An 18,308-nucleotide genomic window follows, 5' to 3' on the forward strand; every position below is an offset into this window, starting at 1 on the left:
TCTCCATATCCAAAATTTTATCATTTTGAGAATATTATTCAAATGGAATCGTACAAGATCTGACCTTTTGAGACTGGCTTTTTAAACTTAGCACTTAAGAGCCATCCAAGTTGTTGCATGCATCAAAAGTTCTTTTTATTTATTTGTTAGTCCTTGGTGTGGTTCTTTTTACCCCATGGTCTGGATGTACCGCCGTGTGTTTGACCATTCCCCCCTTCAAGGACATTTTGGTTGTTCCAGTTTTTAGCTATTGCCAATAGAGTTGCTATAAACAGTCATATACAGGTTTTGTGTGGATATAAGTTTTCATTTCTCTGGGATAAATGCCCAGGAGTGAGATTGCTGTGTTATATGGTGAGTGTATGTTTAGTTTGTTTTTTTTTTTTCAAGAACTTCATAACTATTTTACATACTACATTTCTACAAGTGATATATGAGAAATTCAGTTTCTCAGAACCCTTGCCAATATTTGATATTGTCACTTTTTTTATTTTAGCTGTTCTGATGGGAGTGCAGTCATATCTCATTGTAGTTATAGCTCATATTCACTTTGAATTTCCCTGTTGGCTGGAGATGTTGAACACTTTTTCATGTGCTCATCTTTCTATCCATAAATCCTGTTCTAGGAAATGTCTCTTTATATCTTTTATCCATTTTCTAACTGGATTATTATTATTTTTTATTGTTGAGTTTTGAGAGTACTTTAAAAATTTTAGATATGAGTTAAATGTGGTTTATAAATATTTTCTTCTAGTTTGTGGTATGTCACAAACTACACCTTCCACTCTTTTACCAGTCTTTTACAATGTAAGAATGTTTTAATTCATTAAAATGCTTCCAAGTGTGGAATTTTCTAGTGTTTTTTATGGAGCATGTGTTTGGTATAAAGTCTAAGAATTCTTCACCAAATCCTAGGTCCTGAAAATTTTCTCCTATACTTTTCTTCTAAAAGTTTTATAGTTTTATGTTTAGTATTAATATTTTAATATTAATTAAGTTAATAATAATATGTGGTTGTTCAAGGTCTCCACTAGGTCTCTGCTGATATATCACACTGGTTGAGAGGTGCCTGGGTCCTTGGCTTCGCTCCTCACGTAGCCTCCTGTGACACTGGAGGGGAGGGAGTGGCCTCATGACAGCTGGGTGGTTCTAAAAGGCCAGACTCTCCGTTAGTTCTCTGACTCCACCCCGGCATGCAGGCAGCTCATTTCCATCAGGTCGGGGTACAAGTCCAGGCTCCCCCTTGTGCTCTGCAGCGACACCATGGCTCTTCATCACCTCCCTGCGGATCGAAGTTCCAGCTCCTTGGCTTTCAGTGACAGCCCGCAGAGGAGTTGTGGTGCTTCACTATAATCTGGTAAAGTGGGAGTCTAGTCTAGTGGTGGGTGGAGTGGGGGCAGAGTTATTTCTGTGGTATGTGGTTGGAATAGAGCCATTTTTTCCTGAAGTTTTCAGTCATGCTAAGCTGTCTTTTTACTGGTCTTTTAAACAGAGAGCGAGCTCTCCTTGGGCTTTTTCTGTCTGTGCCTATTGGCGTTTCTGGTTGCCCGTTTCTCCAGCACCTAGTCTCAGATATCTGAGGCAATAAGCAAACAGAAAAACTCACTGCTGCATTGTTCCTTGAATTCCCAGGTCCTTAGCCAGTCTGCCTTTTTCTTTTCATTTTTCAGAGTCTCCTGTATATTTTATAAGTAACATCCAGGGATTTTAACTGTACCAAGAAGGAAGCAGAAGTCTTACATGATATAATTGAATTATTAACAATCCAGAAAATAACAGGAAGAAAGCTGTGATCCTCTCCGTCATTTAAAATACGTGTTACTTCTCTTTGTTTGCTAATAGTGTTGCCCATATAATCACATGGAGAAGGAAAAACAAGTAAGCAGAAGCCAAACTAAAATATTCAGTAACTAAAAAAATTCTTAATAGTCTATGATAGGTATTGTTAATGGACTGAGCCAACGGGAATTCCCAACCTCTTCTTATTGGTTAGAACCTAGATGTTCACTTCTACATCCTCTGGCTCATGTGACCTAGTATTGATGGGAGCTTCTGGAAGGCTTTAGGCTCATGTGACCTAGTATTGATGGGAGCTTCTGGAAGGCTTTAGGCTCATATGACCTAGTATTGATGGGAGCTTCTGGAAGGCTTTAGGTTTTCTTGATAATAGGGACCAGATGCTGCTAGTTTTACCTCTTTTCCTCTTTCTTTTTTTCTTTCTGATAGGGCGGGATGGCCGTAGCTGCCATCTTACAACTTTGGAAATGTCAAGAAATTGCAGAAATTCCATACCTCGTATCAGTGATTGGCAAGCTTTTTCTTTAAAATTCCAGATTTTAAGTTTTGCAGGCTGTGCCATCTCTGTTACAGATACTCAGTTCTGCTGTCTTGTTGTAAAAGCCTTCATACACAATACTTGAATGAATGGATATGGCTGTGTGCCAATAAAACTTTAAACTTTATTTGCTAAAATAGATGGTGAGACCAATTTGGCCAATCGATATAGTTTGCCAATTCCTCCTTTATATCATTCAGCAACTGAACAAGCGTCAGAAACTTTGTTAGACTCCTTGTCATGTGAGAAAAATAAAGGTGCATCTTGTTTAACTCATTTAGTTGGAGTTTCTTACTTGTACTGAATATATTGCTTATCCAAAGCCCATATTCAGTGTCTCCAAATTTCTCACTAGTATTCTTGGAAAGGTAAGAAATGTTGGAATCCATAACACAGAAAATTAAAAGCGACTTTTCTAAAGAGTTGCGCTAAACAAGTGATGGTCTACTCACGCAGTTTCCACTTCAAAAAAAAAGAGCATCAGCATCTCCCAGGAACACGATCAAAAAAGATTTTGTCCTTGTCTGTCCATCAAAGTAATTCATAAAACCAGACGACTATTCTGTAGCATGGATACTTTTCCTGTGATGATCAGAGGAGTCTCCTGTCTCTGCTTTCTCCTGTCCAGAAACACACAGACACAGTTCCATCCAGTGGAAAATTACAGCTTCCAGAAAGCGATGGGACAAGTGAAAGATGCTGGGGCTTTGTGGAGGAAGGCTTCCATGTGTGTCCTCCATTCTAGGGATGGAGTGCTGTCCCTAAGGGTATGGAGCTCTCATCAAAGACACCAACATTACTGAAACCCTGAGATGGAGCTTTTGCATGGTCAATTAGCAAACATATTTTTAAGAGTCTAATAATATTCAATGTTGGTGAGCATACAGTAAGATTGTCCCATTACTTCTAGAAGTATAGATTGGCATCATTTAAAAAATAATTTAGTATTATATATCAAATTGTGAAGGATTCATATGCTCTAATCCATTTATTCTGCTTGTAGGAGACTTTCTCATGGAAATAACCACTATGCAAACAGTGCTTTATGTAGAAAGAGTTCACTGCAACATGTTTTGATATTTAAAAAATTAGAAATAAGTATATATTCAACAATAGACAAGTGACTAAGTATAACATATTCATGGAAAGGAACATCTTGAAACCACTTAAAAACTTTTTCAGTAGCAAAGGGGATGCTTTAACTATGATGTTAAATGGAAAAATCAGAACATAGACCTTTGGTAGGAAGCCGTTCCACTTTTACCTTGGACATTTTTTGTGCTCTTCCTCTAACTTTGGATTTTATTCTATGGTGATTGCACTCTCAAACTTGGTCTCTCTATATATCTGTTTCTCTCCATATTTTTCACAGTTACCCTTGTATCTATCTACATAGAAAAAGATAAGAAGAAGTTACAGCCGTGTGTTAGCAGTGTTTTTGTTGCAATTACATATGATTTTCATAATTTTCCTTATAATTTTTGTTTTCTTAATTTCATGTAATGAGCAGACATCAGGAAATTACTTTAAAATTCAATGAGAATCATGGCTTAAAAGCGATTCTGCACATATGACAAAATGTAGCTTGTTTGACATTAACAAATAACCAGGCTGTTTTTGTCTCCTAGACAGCTAGACGTTTTAATTCACAGAGAGCAAGTTCTTGATTTTGTACTCCGTTACCTTAGAATTTTTCTCTTAATTCACTATTCCTCTTCTCTCAGATTTTAAGGTCAGAGGGAGGGGAGTGAGAAAAGCTTCCCCTTGATAGAACTTTCTCTCCATCAAGTTTCAAAAATATCCCAATATCATCCATTATAGATGCACTTTTTAGAATCTCACATACTGAAGTGTTGTGAGACCTCACACCTTTGCCCATTGCTCCCCACTCCCCACCCAATAAGTCCATGAATAGGTCCAGAGAATAGGAGTTAAAACCTAAATAAGATTCAAATAATAAGATTTTAAAATCTTAGATCTGCCATCTTTGGAAATAATTCATCCATTCCTTTATAAATTAAAAATATACTTTTTTTTGGCTAACTTTTCATTTCTTTATATGATGGTAGAGGATGAAATAAAGATGAAACAAATGGGTTCTCCTACCCCTGTGTAGCTTACAATCTGGAAGTACAGAAAAGTATTCTGAAGAGTAAACTGAATATACTTGGCCAATAAAACACATAGAAGAGGAATAATAAAAAGCTATAAGACTCCTAATGCCATATGCAAAAGCTAACTCAAAATAGATCAGAGATGTAAATGTAAGACCTAAAACTATAAAACTCTTAGAGGGAGACATACGGCAAGAGCTTCACAATATCACATTTAACCATGATTTCCTGAATAGGACACCAGAGCTATGGGTAACAAAAGAAAAAACAGACAAATTTGATGTCATAAAAATTTTAAAAATTATTCATCAAAAGACTTTTACAACAGAGTAAAAAGGTGACCCACAGAATGAGAGAAATTATTTGCAAATCCTATATATGATAAAGAATTCATATTCAGAATATATAAAGAACTCTTAAAACTCAAAAAGAGCAACAAAAATGATCCCATTCAAAATATGAGCAAAAGACTTGAATAGACGTTTCTCCAAAGAAGATATACATATTCTATAAGCACATGAAATGATGCTTAGCATCACTAATCACCAGGGAAATGTAAATCAAAGCCACAATGAGATTACAGTTCATACCCATTAGGATAGCTAGTAACAAAAATGCAACAAAAAATAAAATAAAACAAAACCAGAAAATGACAAGTGCTGGTGAGGATGTGGAGAAATCGGAACCCTTGTGCACTACTGATGGGGATGTAAAATAGTACAGCCACTGTGGAAAACAGTACAGAGGTTCTTCAAAAAATTAAAAATAGAATTACCGTATGATCCAGCAGTTCTACTTTCGAGTATATATACCCAAAGGAATTGAGAGCAGGGTCTCAAAGAGATATCTGTACAACCATGTTTATAGCAGCATTATTTGCAATAGCTAAAAATTTTTTTCTTTATGTAGTTTAATGTATTTTAATAGCAAATTTACAAGAACAGCACAGAAGACAGACAACATTAAAAACATATACTTGCATATAGGACAACTCAGAAAAGTAGAGTGGATGGATGGAATCTACTGTATGATAAAAATGCTACAAACACCATTTAGTTGCCATTAACAAGAAATTTACTTGTTTTTTTTTTTTTTTTAAATCCAAATGCTTTCATTGTCCAGAAAAATTTAACGGGTGTATTTATGATTGTTATAAAGTTGAACGGTTGAAACTTGTTCCCTGGAGAAGGCCAAGTTTCCATCAGTTGATGAATGGATAAACTCAATGTCTTATATGCATAAAACAGAATATTATTCAGCCTTAAAAATGAAGGAAATTCTCTCATATGCTACAACATGAATGAATCTTGAAAACATGGCTGAGTGAACTAAGCCAGTGACAAAAAGAGAAATCGTGTATGCCTCCACCTATATGAGGTACTTAAAGTAGTCAATATCATAGAGAAAGTAGAATGGTGGTTGCCAGGGGCAGGGGGAGAGGGAAATAGAAGATATTGTTGAAAAGATATATAGTTTCAGTTTTACAAGATGAAAAGTGTTCTGGAGATGAATGGTGGTGATGGTTACACATTACAAATGTATTTAGTACCACTGAGCTGTGTGCTTAAAAATAGTTTTAAGGTGGTTGAATTTGATGTTACGTATATTTTACCACAATAAAAAAATAGAAAAACAATGTTGTAAGTCTTTAGAGAATCAAATTAATATATATTCAAAACTCTATAATATTTATTATCTGAAAATGAATAAAATGGTACGTTAGGAAAAAATTAGAGTTTGATTAACCCTTTAATAAAAGAAAATAACTTTTAGCACCTTGAAATCATTTAAAAAAGTAGATCATAGAAGCTCAGAGAGGCATTTACTTATGCAAATGTCAAGACAGATAACAGGCTCGCTTTTTCTCACACACCACAATCTCCAGTATCAGTCTCCTTCCCCAAATAATGGCAAAATGAAATATCTGGTTAAAATGTGAGAATATACAGTAGTTATATTTTTAATCAATAGCCTATTTGTTAGCATCAAATGTACATACAGATAATGGCAGAAGTACAGCAGGATGATTAGCAATATGGAAATGTAGATGGAAGCAACTGAAATTGCTGATACTAGAGAACTTTTGACCTATAAAAATGGCAATTTCATATGGTTCATTCTAATAGATATTTGACTACTAACAAAAATTAGAGTTCTGAAAAGACATCTCTAAGTGAGATGTTTGACTCTGTGAAGTGTATTGAATTAACAGGATCTGTTTTTAAGAATCTTTTTAAAAGTTGACGTGTAGCTGGGCTCCACATTCGTGATATCTGTATCCAAAAAACCTTGGTACTCTTCTTTAACTGAAGAGGGCACAGTCCATGGTGTAACTTTAACATGTATATTATATCTTCAGTTCCTTCAACACTCTTAAATTATCCAGACATTTTTAGGCATGGAAATAATCAATGTCTACTAAAACTAATTTGTTTCTTCTTTGATGCAGACGGACATTTGGATTCCTATTTTTGCACAACCTATCAATGATAGGCTTGTAATTTTGTGAATGACGTTATAATTAATTGCTTATCTCTGTATTAGATTGTTATTCAACCTGGCCTAGCTCTTGAAAAACTAGAATTTAAGTGTCAGGTTTAAATTTCCATCCATTTTCATCATAACATGGCAGAATTCTCTTTACGCCGGCCATATGCATTTGCATACAGAGATACATTTGGGAGATGTCAGCTGGTTTGCAGTTCTTGGTATAACATTACTGTGTAATGTAAATATTTAATATATCTAGATGATTCTGGTGATGGATTGAGTTGTGTCATAGTGTCACAATACTTGATCCTTGTAATGTGTTTTCTTCTTTGGATCATTTAATTTTGTTAGGCAGACATGTTTTATTTCCTAACGACAGAAAGAGAGCATCGTCTTTTCTGAATTCTAGGTACCCTCTTTCCCCCATCTCCTCTGTAAGAGTTGAGGTATTAAAGCTAATCTTTTGCATTTGAAGGAAGATTTTTCTTATTTTTATTTAGGGGCTGCCTTTGTCTTTCTCATTTTTAAATTGTGTGCAGTCAGACCTGGTTAATCTGAATTAGTGTGCAAAATCCATTGTAGAATGAAATAGAAATCAGTACAGCAAGTCAAGGGGACACATACAGAGAAAAAGGCTGAGAAGCTGAATCACTTTCATCACGATACTAAGGGAGGTATTTTTCTTCATAACAGCACATTTATTGTCTGTGTTTCCTTACACTAACCCAAGATTTCTGAACCTTCACACTCGACATTTTGGACCAGATAATTCTTGTTTCTGGCTGTGCATTGTGGGGAATTTAGCAACTTCCCAGGCCTCAGATGCCAGTGGCACCCCAAACCCCAATTGTCTCAGGACATTGCCAAATGTCTCATGGGGGCCAAAAATTGCTCCAAGTTGAGAACCACCTCTGTAACCCCTCTAAAATGTTGATTTAGCTATAGGCAGCCAGGAAAAATAAAGCACAAATTTATATCCCTCATGTTTCAAAATCAATTAAAGTTGACTGTGACAGCCAGTAAAAGGACTCAAAATGCTACCCCAGGACTGTACTTGGCAACTGGTAATAGGCTCGAAGGGATCTGAATATGGTGTCATGAAGACAGGCAGGCACCGTTCTTACCTGTTAGCACCTAATAAATGCCACACACTGAGAAGATGGCTAGTAAAAGGGGCTTATTATTGGATGCTCATCAAGTACAAATATAATTTGGATATATAGACATACTAGTCACTAAAGTCCTATATTTGAATTTTTAAATTGTTGCCAATTGATAGGCACTGTGCTTCTGCTATTTCACCCACAAAAACTACAATTTATCTTACCCAGGAAGGGTGTTCAGATGGTTGGAAACTATATTGGTTCCCTGTGGCCGCTGTGACAAATGACCACAGCCTGACGTTTGAAAACAACACAAATTTATTCTTTTATGGTTCTGGAGGTCAGAAGTCCAAAATCAGTTTCACTAAAGTCAAAATGTTGGCAGGTCTGGTTCCTTCTGAAGACATTGAGGGAAAAATCCATTTCTTTGTCTTTTCTAGCTTCTAGTGGCCTCTGGTATTCTTTGACTTGTGACCCCTTCTTCCATCTTCAACGCATATCACTACAAACTTTATTTCCACTGTCATATGACCTTTTCTCTGCCTCCCTCTTACAAGGACACTTGTGATGGCATTTAAGACTCACCTGGAAAATACAGGGTAATATCTCCATCTCAAGATCCTTAATTTAATCACATTTGCAAAGTCTCTTTTGCCATCTAGAGTAACTTTCATAGATTCTAGGGTCTAGAACTAGACATCTTTGGGACCATTAGTCAGCTTGCACAGAAACAGCTTCTACTCCAAGGGAAAATGGAAAACAAAACAAAATAGAAACCTCCAAAATAAAAAAAGCCCACCCTAGGAAGAACTTTGAAAGGCTCGAGTCACATGTCTATCTCTGAATCTACAGGTGGATGAAGACAGTCCCATCCAATTCACATAGAATTAATCTCCCCAGGAAATGGCTAAAATTTATGAAGCACTTAATATGTGCCTGTCACCATGATAAGCACCTTTCTTAGATTATGTCATTTAATCCTCACAAGTATCTTATAAGTAAAGAATACTAATTACCTATGTTTTACAGATGAGAAAATTGAGGCACAGAGAGGTAATTACTGGTAACAAAGTCATGGAGAAGTGGGATATGAATCCAAAAATTTATTTCAGAGCATGGATGTTTAACTTTGATATGATGCTGGGTTAAAAATGAAAGGCAGGGAGAATCAAAAGATCTCCACCACCATCCATGAAAATGTTATCATTCTGCCGTCAAGGACTGAGTTCTCCAGAAGCAGATGCTGTGATGCAGTTTGGGACATAAGATGTTCATTTGGGATCAGTATCTGTGAAAGGTAGGGGAAGGGGGCAGATCTGAGCAGAAGAAGTCAAATTCTGATACAGATTTGACAAAGTCTTGGTCAACTCAATGAGGATCTGCCTATTCAAGGATCCTGCATTGTCTCCGTTATAGCTGGACCTTGATTCCCTCACCTCACTCAGCCAATGACGTAGCTGCTCTGGGAAGAGCAAAGAGGATCTTCGCAGCTCAAAGAGCCAACAGCTGGAGGCTGTCTGCTGACCTCAATTCTTACAGCTGGACAAAGAGCTCTTTCTTAGGGGGAGTGGGGGCACATCTCTGTGCCCAGCACTCCTATCATTTAGACCAGTCTTCAACCTTGACCACATATTAGAATCATGTGGGGGAATTATTGAAAAATACCAGGGTCTTACCCTAGTCTAATTAAATCCAAACCTAGAATATGACATCAGCATTTTAATAGAATCCCCAAGGTGATTCTAATGTGAGACCAGGATTGAAAATTATTGATAGAGAGCAAGACTTAGAAAGTCAGTAATATTTTAGATCTTCCAAAAATAAGATGGGAAAAAACCTATCTTTGAAAACCATTTGAGTTGTTGAGAAATTCATTTGTGATAAGGTATCTATAAATCCATCTTTTAATTAGTTTTTTTGCAACTAATTTTCATACACACAGATATAATTAGAAAGAAACACGTATACACACACACACACCTACATACACAAATATATAACTTCATATAATTTTTGCTTAAGTATTTCAGAATCCCCCCCCAAGCCTGCTCATATGGTGTTGAAAAAAAGATAGTTTTTTTATTCTTCTGGTCTTTTAATAGCTCTCTCTGAAAAACTTAGTTCTTCAGCACCATGGAATCTCAGATGGATGAATTTCCAATTATCTATTTATAAATGAAATTCTGACCTCGCTGCTGGAAAGGTCACGCCTAGTGTGATCTCTCAGCCATATGGCTGAGAAAATGAAGTGGTAAGTTTATTCTTCTGAGATATATGTTGATGCCTCAGCTAATTAGTCTTCTCTAAATTTATGTCACTGTTGTTAGAAGACATGAGACAGAGAAAATCTATGATATTTAGTTAATAATACACCAACTTACTTTGAAATGAAGCCAGGTTTACCAACTGGTAATCTTAATTAGGGGAGTGATAAGTGCAGTCTTCGAATGCTGAATTACACAGATTAGTCACTCTTGTTTTCACTTGAACTGGAATACTTTTATAGCCAAGATTGAATTTGTTCATACTGTAAATTGTTAGTTTAGTAAAAATTCCTTATTATATTTTATTGAGGTACCTGGCTCTGCTCCTGTTTTTCCTGTTTCTCATGGTTAAGATCACTTGCATCTGTACTTACAGATTTAATCCTAACTCAGACCTTGCAACCAATTCTGACTCAAAGACCAAGGCGACTATAAAAGACTTCAGTCAGAAAATTTCTGGTTTATCTATCACTCCTTGAACCCTTAACTGTTTCTCCATTGCCTAATACCTGCCCTTTGAGATGCCAAGACCTTACCTGGCTTTGCAATGACTGCCCAACTCTTGAATCTTTGTAAACAGCAGCCTGTTCCCTATCTGGAGGAAGAATATTGAATCTTGGTCTTAGCACTAACTTTCAGCAAACAGAATTTTTTGTTTCTTTTCCTTGTCTTCTTTTTTCCTAATAAATGGATATTTGGGGTTTGGTGATGGATCTGCAGACTCCTGTTTCTGAGTGTCTACCCAGCTTCTCCATAATACTTTCTTGCTCTCAGACTTTGACCAGCACAGAAGGTCTTTTGGAAACTCTTCCAGCTTTAACAAGTATTATGTACTTTCCAAATCATAAACATTCTCTTAATATAACTCCAGACTTTAAACATCATTCACCTCTGGCTTAGAATTTTACTTGGATATTAAATATGGTAGCAGATTCTTAAATCTCAAATTTAGTATTAAAAATGTTAACATACGTATAATGGTTAACCCTGTTTATAACAATATGAATCTTGGATAGTGAACAAAAAGAATTAACAAAGAGGTCAAGGTCATTATGTTCTAAAGTAGACTGTGAATTGTTGATAGATTGCTATTGCTAAATCATCAAAGTATGGACCAGCAATCACTTATTGCCTATGACTAGAAGGTGATTGACAAGAGAGGTAAAATGTCTAATATGATTTGCATGGTCAGTCACCTTTTAAAGTTGTGTGCTTGTTTTGTTGTTACTCAGTGAAAGAAGATTATATCTCTATTCCCCTTTCATGCTGGGATAATATGGTTCCTGTCATATAAAAATACATCACATAAGTCATATTTACCATAAAATAATAACACATATCTTTGACCAAAAAAAAAAGGCCAAGTGGGAAGCATTCTATAGCCTAAATGTTGAAACGACTTAAGAAAAAAATAAAGAACACTTGCAAAAGAAATGAAAATACACCTAAGAAAATATTAGGGGAAATAAAGTTTGCATGGGTGGGTACATAAACCAGTAACTTTTCTAACATTTGGTTCTGTACCTGCTCTTTCAAGCATTGCCTGCCCATTGTCTCTGGAATAAAGTTTTTAGTCTGATCTTTAAGTCCATCAGTGACATGATGTAAACCTAATATCTCTAAGTATTTATGTTCTTGCCCTCTTATCATGTGGGGTTTTGAGAGACCTATAATCTTTAGATGAAAACAAATGTATATATACACAAATACATATGTGTATATATATATATACACAGACATGTATGTATGTATGATCTATTTATATCTGTCTGTATCCATGTATCTATGTATCTATCTATCTAACACACACCAGTCAGAGACCATCAGGAACATATCTTTAGAGAAAGTTGTGTTTATTGGTGCTTCTTGCAATAAGAGAGACTACGTGTAATGGGAAATCAGAAAAGGGGTGTTAGATGGGGTTTGGTGTAAGATCAGACTTTGTGTTAGGATTTTGATGAGCTAGTGAATGTTTGGTCGGGTACTCTCAGAGAGACAATTCTATGAATTACTATCTTAGTGTGTTCCATCTGGGATGCAGGAGGAATAGGGTGAGGCTAAAAACTCCACTTGGTAAGGAAACAGCAGTCACTGATGTTAGCTGGGGGAAATGCCACGTTTGCTCATTTTTGTAGTTTGTCTTATCTGTGTTTGTCTGTTTGATCTTGTCTTATCTGTGCTCAGAAATGAGTATGAAGTGGACTTGTCTCTGTCTTGCTCCATGAGGGTCACAGAAGTCTCTGCCAAGGCTGGTGTTCTGTGAAATTGTTTGTGCTCAGTAGGAGAAGCCATGGCCCGGCTGTGGGTGCCAGGCCAGCCCCCGGCTGACAGCTGTCTGAGCTCTTTTTCCTTCTCTCTCTCTAAATATATGTGCATATGTATATAACCATATTTAGGATCATCTATTGCATTATTTTCATGTTTTATTTGTATTTGTGTTTATAATATTATTGGCACCAAGAAGGACTACCTTAAATGTTGAAAGGAACCTAGAAGAGAACTTGGCTTAATATGTAAATCATGTAATAGCACGAACAGTTGCTAATTAATGTCTTTGTACTCTACAAGCAAGGGTATCCTGGTGGTTTGGGCATAGAAGAACAGTGGGACAACTGAGTTTTCACACGGCATGTGGTAATATACAGACATGACAAATTCAGAAGGACCTGGATTTTAACTTTTTCATATTTTGAGCAGTGATTTACTTGCAAATACATCATTTATTATATTGCACTAATATTCTTGATATGAATTTTTCTGATGTGGTAGTTTTTAATGTGTTTTATAAAAGCTTTAATTTTATATTTGGATAAGAACTTTAACAGAAGGTACTTAAACAGGTTCTATAATTTACATCTATACATTTTATTAAAATAAGAAATAATCAACCTTATGACTACAAAACTGTTTCCTTTTAGATATTTCTGACCTCAAGTTTGATTAGACCGCTAGATGACTTGCCTTCCCCTCAATACACCTGTGATTTCTATTTTACGTATTTGCTAGTGTTTTTTTTTTAAGTTTACCTGAATGAAATTCCTTTCAATACTCTCTCTTGAAATCTTGCACATTCTTCATGGCCCATCTCAAATGTCACCTATCTTATCAGTTTAGTGGAATTTAACCCTTCTTTCTCTGTGCTTTTATCATATTCCAAACTGAAAGACTGTCTACGTGTTCCACGAGGCTCTATTTATCTGGGCAGCAGTCCTCTAACTTGTAAGCTCCTTAAGGAGTTTCACATTAGTGATTACTTTCTCCATATTTTTAATATAATTTTTGGCACATAAAATACACTAATAAGCATTATTTTGCATAAAATTAAGGTGATTAAATATTTGAAAATTACTAGAGTTTCACCAAAAGTTGCAGACATCGGAGTATTAGTTTTGAGATGAAAAACGCCAATGTCATTTAATAAACATCTAGAAATATGATGAAATAAAGGAAACATGTGCTCTTTATTTGCCATTAGAGTAATAATTGTTGTCATTATAGCAAACATTCATTATAAGCTGACTGTATGTCAGGCATCTCGTGAGAACTTACTTTGTAAAAACTCATTTAATTTCTGCATCATTCCTCTGAGGTAGAAATAATTATCATCTCCATTTTACAGATGAGAAAACAGAGGCACAGTAAAGTTAAATAGCTCACTCAGGGTCACATATTTACCAAAAGTAGAGTCAGTTGCCAAATCTAGTTTTGGTTCACAGTCAATGGCATAATTAAAGACATTAAATAAATGGTAAAAATATGAATCCAACTTAGCTAAAAATTTACTTTCAATGTAAAAACATTTGGATCTGAAAATGATTTTGAGGGCATATTGTGAACTCTTTTTAGGGTATCTGGAAGTAAATGACATGGGAAATTCTTATTCAGAACTACATTTTTAAGATTTTTCCATGTTTTATAGTTTCCTTCAAATAAGACGTTTAATGTTTCTACACATTTCCTACTTGACTGTTTTAGAAAAATAATTATGACATTCAATTACAATAAATATGCAAAGATTTTCCTATGAAGTGAATTTGCAAGCTCAAAATGCTTAATGCTGTCACATAGTTCAAGGTCATTATTAGTCCCTACCAGTTCATACATGAGTCCTGTTTGATGGAATTTTATAACACTATTTCTAGTTATGTGGAAATCCTGTCTATTCACAGTAAGAAACTAAAGCTTTATTATAATAATTTGCAGCAAATATACTGGAGCAGAAATTTTACAGTGTTTTTCCTCCAGATCCACATAGATGACTAACATTTAAAAGGCTGGAATTGTATTAGACACTTCAATTATTAAATGACAAAAATGTTCCAAGAAAGATGATAAAGACTTTATTCATGTTTGACCTGTGATCCAGTTTTGCTCATTTTTAAAAATAATTTGTTTCCATGTTTTGTTCAATAAATTGCAGATGACTCATATCCATCAGAATAAGCTTAATTGGCATGTGATAGGGAATTAGGCCAGAACATTTTTGGAATGCCCAAATCAAGAGCAAATGAAGCTTATGGAATGCCCCTCTTCTGAACCATATCATACACGAATGCATAAATTCACTTAACAATTGAAAAACAGAGTTACAGTTAGAGAAAGTTGACTTCCCAGGGTCGTATCAATAGCTACCTTATGGACACAGGAGGGACAGATAACTGAAGGGATAATTTAAAGGACCAAAAAATACAAGTAATTTCTTCAGAAATTAGGCCAATTCCAATTTACATAGTGAAGCTGTTAGAGTTAAATACCAGTTCTAGTTGGCACCTAAATGATTTTCAGATCTAGAGTCCTTCAAAGCATTGCAGTAGAATATTAGCCTTCAGTTATTATGAAAATATAAGGTTGGATTTGCTGTTTATTATTTTCCCTGTAGCTGTGTATCTAAATTTGGAATCATCACAAACTTTAAGAATATTCTCCAAATTTTAAATAGCTATCCTTGAATAAATACTTTGGGCAAAAAATATGAAACCCAGTGAAGTTACTTGCCCAGTGCCACACAATTAATTATTTGAAATATGAACTAGAACTCAAGCCTCCTGGTTTTTTGGACAGTGCTACTGCTACCATGGTATATGCTACCAATGCGTAGACACAAGATGAAATCTCATTTAAGCAGGATAAGTGTTTAAATTGGGTGAGCAGTTTCAGTTTAGCATAGCAAACTGAGTACTTCTTTACTTCTGATCCGTTTTTAGAGCCCAGTGAAATAAAAACAGAAAGGAATATAAACTAAATTTAATGAAGGGAACAGTAAGAGGAGCTACTGGAGACTGGGACATTGTAACATATTTTTGGAAGTTAGAACATGGAAGATTGTTAATGGAGAAAACACATCCGAGTCCAGAATATTCTAGAGGAGACTACAGGAATAAATAGAACTTACTTGCAGTTAGGTAAAACTTTAGGAAATAACTGTGGTAGAGAAAGGGATTAAAAAAACTGAGTTGAAAATAAAGGAATTAATTGAAGTCCTTTACATAGAAATATCAATTCCTCTTCATTCCAAACAATTTTTTGGCCCTTTATCTAAAAATAACTTTGAGGGAGAGTTAAGACCTCTAGAGTGATTGTTGTGCTTCACAAAGTAGAGCCTTCCTCATTTCTGGCTTCTGAGGATGGGCACATCTGATACAGTCTCTTAATCGCCTTACCCTAAATTGAAGCCTGCTAGTGAGATGCTGTGCAGCCCCTCCAGAAATACTTGCCACTCAGAGGAAGGAATTACAAGGACACCTACCATTTTATCTAGTAGCAGACAATGTGCACACTCTCTGTTTTAATTCTTGTATGTTGGGGAACCAAGAATGACATGTTGAAATTTAGGTTTCCCATCAAGTTGACTCTGTTTTAGTAATCATGCAGGAAGTTTATGAAGGAGAGGTCTTGGGATCAACATGTGTAGGTAGGGAGATGTGGTGGGATTGGGTAAAGGGAGAAATGGTGCTGTGATTCATTTACAACAAGGACAGAGCTGAACCTCCAGGGAATTTTGAAATTGCTATACTCCTTCAAAGATTTTGGAGCAAGTTTTCTGGGGCTTTACTTACTGCTGTCGATTAGACATTGCATGTGAGCTGCCCTAAGGAAAGCACATGACCTTTGGCTAAGTGGAACACCCAGCTAAGGCATTTCAAGCAGGGGACTGACAGCTGAGAGGGGTCAGCTGACAACTAGCGCAGCAGTTGGGGGAATAAATACTTTAATCCTACAGGGGAAATATGATTGACACACCATAGCCTAATCTACACCACAGATGTATGAGAAAAAAGTATGAGATAGAAACAAAATTTAATAAATGGAAAACTACTACCCTGGGAGAAAAAAAATCAATTTGCAAAATAGATGGGTGGGGAGAAACCTCTGACAGTCCAAGAGATGCAACAGATCATTATACCAATAAAGATACAATTGTATAATTGTAAAATCTACATTAGAGCAAGAAAGTATTCTCATAGATTAAAAAATAGTATGAAAATAAATATAAAAATTCAATTAAAAGTTATGAAACTAAAGTTAAGCATGTCTCTAAGAATGTAGAGCGAAAATCAAGAGGCCGAAAAGCAGGTGAATAGATGAATAGTCACTCTAACAATGGACTAAAAGGAGTACAGAAAGAGAGAGCAGAGAAAATGGAAGAAAATATCAGGAAAATAATAGAAGATAACCTTCAGAGGAAGGAGACACTCTTCATACTGAAGGGGCTCTTGATGCTCGGAGACGTCTCCTTAGGTTGGTTCAGGGAATGGAACATTGGATTCAGAGAGAGCAACATAAAATCATAGTACACTAAATGTTTAATAGATATTAATAATGTAAACTGTTTATTGGATTTTAGATTATACAGCCAATTTAGGACCAGGCACAGAAAGCTTAATTAACGTTTTAGAATGAGAAATAGATCTTTAAAACCTCAATAATGTAAAAGTTAGAGCATAGCTGAGCTAGATGGAATGTGTGTCTGGGCATCAGATCTGAGCTGAAGGAGGCTGCGGAAAGGACAAGGAGACCAGTCACATTTTACATCATTTTCCACAGATGGGAGTGTCAGGAGTTGTGACTCAGTTTTACTCTAGGTTATGAGCTAAGTTAGCCTGTTGCTGTTTTACAGAAGCTGGTAGAAAAGCCAAGGCTACTGGGTCAGAGCCAAAGGACTTACTACTCACAGCACAGAGAGCAGTGAGAGCATCTTGTTTGAGTCAGTTTTTCTTTCCTCCCTGGGTCTAACAGAATGCTGCGCACGCAGTGGGTTTGCATTACAGGTGAGGGACACCGAGCTTGGTGAATCCACATCTTTTTTAGCAGGCATTAAACAAGACTGCTCTTTGCCCCAGAGTATACATTACTGCTATCGAGTCCAAACTCATTCTGCTTGCCATGTGACAGGCCAGTAAATCAGGAGATGAAGTGTTGGGGCAAGGAATAATCATTTTATTTGGAAAGCCAGCAGACTGAAAAGATGGCAGACTAATGTCCCAGAGAACCATCTTCCCAAAGTCAGAATTCAGGCTCCCTTTATACTAAATGGGGAGGAGGTACGGTTGGTAGTCGAAAGCTTCTTAGTATTGGAATCCTTTGTTCTTGCAGCAGCATGTAGGTCAGGTCACGATGTTCTTGTAAACCTCCAACGAGACAAATGAATGTTGTTCTCTGTTCTGCAACTTTTTATCTCTATATGAATGGAAAAGTGTTAATACCCTTAAGGTCAGAGCCGCGAGAATGGGCTATCCTGCTGTAGGCAACATTCTTTTACAAAAGGTGCAGAGCCAGCATGACTAAGCACAGGAAACAGAGCACAGGGATGGAGCTTACGCATCAGATCTAATACGGAGTCAGAGTTGTTCTTCCCTGTTACATTACCTCACCTCTCAAGGTTGCTCACTGCAAGTACAACCCTGGAAAGAGCAATCAGGCCTTACCTCCTTGACATACCCTACAGAAGGGTGTGGCACGAGAAGCCCACAGCAGACTTTCTTTCCCAACAAGGAGTCAAGAT

This window comes from Camelus bactrianus, chromosome 24, assembly GCF_048773025.1.
Source record: "Camelus bactrianus isolate YW-2024 breed Bactrian camel chromosome 24, ASM4877302v1, whole genome shotgun sequence".
NCBI lineage: Eukaryota > Metazoa > Chordata > Mammalia > Artiodactyla > Camelidae > Camelus > Camelus bactrianus.